This window comes from Melospiza melodia, chromosome 30, assembly GCF_035770615.1.
Source record: "Melospiza melodia melodia isolate bMelMel2 chromosome 30, bMelMel2.pri, whole genome shotgun sequence".
NCBI classification, from domain to species: Eukaryota; Metazoa; Chordata; class Aves; order Passeriformes; family Passerellidae; genus Melospiza; species Melospiza melodia.
In genome coordinates this window covers 5,164,423-5,168,488 of record NC_086223.1, presented here as the reverse complement: position 1 = coordinate 5,168,488, position 4,066 = coordinate 5,164,423, and positions in this window count along the sequence as shown.

The window sequence follows — 4,066 nt, the reverse complement described above, 5'->3', positions numbered from 1 at the left end:
ACCTGCAGATAAATCCAGGCAATGTTTGCCCTCTGCCCACGGCTTCCGGGGGTCAAGGACTCCAGGCATGTTTGCAATATTGGGAAAGGTCCCTGGAGCTTCACTCTGGGCCAGGATTCCACAGGTTTGCTGGGAAATGATGTCAGGAGGCAGCAGGAACATACAGGAAAGGAAAACAGGGAGCACAGCCTGGGGAGGGGCTGCGAGCTGGGGCTGATTTCTCAGAAATGAACAATTTACAGGTATTTCAAATGTAACCAGGTTTGGGCAAATCACGTGTCCCAGGCTGGCTTTTTGCCCAGTTTCACCCAGTCTGGACAGAGGAACAGGCCAGTGTGGGGATGTGGCATCACCATCTGCTCCCATGGCACACATGGACACCTGCCAGGGCAGGCCCGAGCTGCTGCCTGTGCATTCTTCACTTCTTTTGTCTGTTAAGGGTGGGATCAAATGTGTGAGACAGTATTTTTTGTTCAGATCCAAATGTTTATTGGTTCTTATTCTGTGTTACAGTCTCACAAACCCTGACTTCTACAGCACTTCATTCTAACAAACTAAAAATGGAGACCTGTCTCTCTCTCTCTCTCTCTACAAGGCCTTTAAAGGATAAGCTGTCTAATAATAAAAATTATTTATTAATTAATTATTTATTAAATTGGTTTTACTTTTAACCCAATAACCAACCACTTGTGGCCCACAATGCAGACTTGTTCATCCAATTACAAAAAACCACCCAAACCCGAGGAGGAGGAGGAGGAGGAGGAGGAGGAGGAGGAGGAGAAGGAGAAGGAGAAGGAGAAGAGGAAGAAGAAGAAGAGGAAGAAGAAGAAGAGGAAGAAGAAGAAGAAGAAGGGGAAGAAGAAGAAGAAGAAGAAGAAGAAGAAGAAGAAGAAGAAGAAGAAGAAGAAGAAGAAGAAGAAGCAGCCTCCACCCTAAAACCTCCATCTTGCTTTATATCCATTACTATATTCTCAACCCTTAAACTTTAAGTTTTCCACCCTGTGATGTCACACACTTCTATCCAAACTCCACACCCACAGTCCCAGTTCCATCATTCCATTTTGGAAGCTGCTCCACACCCTCAGGTCAATGCAGAGTTGTCCTGGGGGTCAGTGCCTGGCAGCACAGAAAGTCTGAAATTCTCAGTGTCCAGGGTTCCAACAGCTTCCCTGTGTCCTGGTGGGGATGTGGGACAGCTGAGGAGCCCCACAGTCCTGAGCACATCCCCTGCTCTGGGGTTTTGCAGTTCCCTTCCCTCTGAGGCTGTGGGAATCATGGAATCACAGAATGGTTTGGGCTGGAAGGGACCTTAAAGCCCCTCCAGTGCCACCCCTGCCATGGCAGGGACACCTTCCACTGTCCCAGGGTGCCCCAATCCCCTCCAGCCTGGCCTTGGGCACTGCCAGGGATCCAGGGGCAGCTCTGGGAGTCTGTGCCAGGGCCCCACAGGAAGCCATGCATGGGCCTGACCTTTTCCATGGGCTCTCAGATGACCACAGCTCTGTGCCCACGCCTGCCCAGCCCGGGTTTTGCTGGACACAGCTCTGTGCCCACCTCCTGCCCTTTGGAGCAGCCCCAGGGTGACCGGAGGGGCTGGAGCTGCCGTGCCAAGGACACGAGGAGGGAGCAGGGCCCGAGCTCACCCAGCCCTGCAGGAAATGGGCAGGGTCAGTGCCCGGCCAGACATCCCGGGGGGGACAGGAGCTCACAGCTCCCCCAGCACTGCCAAGGCCACCGTGAGCCCTGTCCCCAAGTGCCGCCTCCACAGGGCTGTGAAACCCCTCTGTGACTGTCCACAGGATGAGGGAAGAGATGAGGATCTGACTTCATGTTTCAGAAGGCTTGATTTATTTATATATTTAATATATATTTATAGTATTATTTAATATTATTTATTATATTATTTAATATATATTTATATAATAAATATAAAAAATTCTATATTTATATATTTAATGATATATTTTATATTAAAATTTTGGCCATTCTGCCACTGCCCTGTGACAGTGTTCACAGGGGTCCGAGGATGAGGGAAGAGATGAGGATCTGACTCCATGTTTCACAAGGCTTGATTTATTATTTTATTACATATATTATATTAAAATGGTACTAAAAGAATAGAAGAAAGGATTTCATCAGAAGGCTGGCTAAGAATAGAATAGGAATGATAACAAAGGCTTGTGGCTTGGACAGAGTCTGAGCCAGCTGACTGTGATTGGCCATTAATTAGAAACAACCACATGAGACCAATCCCAGATGCACCTGTTGCATTCCACAGCAGCAGATAACCATTGTTTACATTTTGTTCCTGAGGCCTCCCAGCTTCTCAGGAGGAAAAATCCTAAGGAAAGGATTTTTCACAAAATATGTCTGTGACACCCCTGCAGGGATGGGGACCCAGAGCAGCCAGGCAGGGCAGGCCTTGGAGCACCAGAATTTGTTTCCAGAGCCCCCATGCCAAGGTTTTTTTCTCTCCTCAAGCTTTCACCTCCCACTCCCAGTGGAAAACCCAGGGATGGCTCTGGCTGGGCCCCTTCAGGCAGGACAAGGATTTGCCCAGAGCAGCTGGGGCTGCCCCTGGATCCCTGGCAGTGCCCAAGGCCAGGCTGGATGGGATTGGGGCACCCTGGGACAGTGGGAGGTGTCTCTGCCATGGCAGACCTGGATGGGCTTTATGGTTCCTCCCGCCCAAACCATTCCATGGCTCCATTGATGCTGAACCTCCCAGACCCAAACTTTGGGCAGCCAAACCACGCCAGGGGTGTGGTGGGACCCCCAGGCCAGCTCAGAGCTGACAGACCACAGCACACGTTGGGAATCCTGGGTAGCAGGAAAGGATTAAAGGAGTTTTCTGGGACATGGGATCTTCCTCTGCCCTTGGCCATGTCCATGTGACATCTCCTGATCCCATGGGTTGTTCCTCATGGGAAGCCTCTTTGCAGTTTGATGTTGCAACAGATTTGAGGAGGATTTCCTCCATAATCCAGCTCTCCTGAGAGCAGGAATGGTGCCAAACCGGAGCTCTGTGCCTGGGTTTGCACTTTTTATCCCAGGGTGGGAGGGAAACCTTGCACACCCTGCTCCCCACAAGGGGACAGCCACACCCTGCCCTGTCCCTGCCCTGTCCCTGCCCTGCTGCCACCCTCTGGGCTGGCACAGGAGCTGCTCAGCTGGGAAGCAGCCAGGAGATCCCAAATCCCTGCCTGGCTGCAGGGAGCCATCCAGCTGTTGGATGTGTCATGGTCCACAGGCCATGGAGAGGCACCTCCAGGTGGGACTGTGTCCAGGTGGGCACCATCCAGGTGTTGCTGGGAATTTGGAGCTTCAGTGGATGCTCTTCCTGTGCATTTAGTGGTGCAGGGAGAGCCCTGCCTCAGGGGCAGCCCCAGACCAGGGTAACCCTCACCCTGCCATGTGCTCCTCACACCAGCCCTGGGGTGGGGATGCTCTGTGTGCAGGGTGCTCTGTGTGCAGGGTGCTCTGTGTGCAGAGTGTTTTGTGCATGCACTGAGCTCTCTGTGCAGAGTGCTCCATCTGCAGGGTGTTCCCTGTGCTGGGTTCTCTATATGCAGGGTGCCCTGTGTACTGGGTGCTCTCTATTCAGGGGTGCTCCCTGTGCAGGGTGCTCCATGTTCAGGGTGTTCTGTGTGCAGGATGCTCTGTGTTCAGGGTGCTCCTTGTTCCGGGTGTTCTGTGTGCAGGATGCTCCATGTTTGGGGCTGCTCCCTGTGCGGGGTGTTCTGTGTGTGCAGGGTGCTCTGTTCAGGGTGCTCCCTGCTCAGGGTTGTTCTGTGTGCAGGATGCTCCATGTTCAGGGTGCTCCATGTTTAGGGGTGTTCTGTGTGCAGGGTGCTCTGTGCTCAGGGGTGCTCTGTTTGCAGGGTGCTCCATGTTTAGGGGTGTTCCATGTTCAGGGTGCTCCCTGTGCAGGGTGCTCCCTTCTCAGGGGTGTTCTGCGTGCAGGGTGCTCTGTGTTCAGGGGTTCTCCTTATTCAGGGGTGCTCTGTGTGCAGGGTGTCCCGTGTGCAGTGAGCTCCATGTGCAGGGTGATCCATGTTCAGGGGTA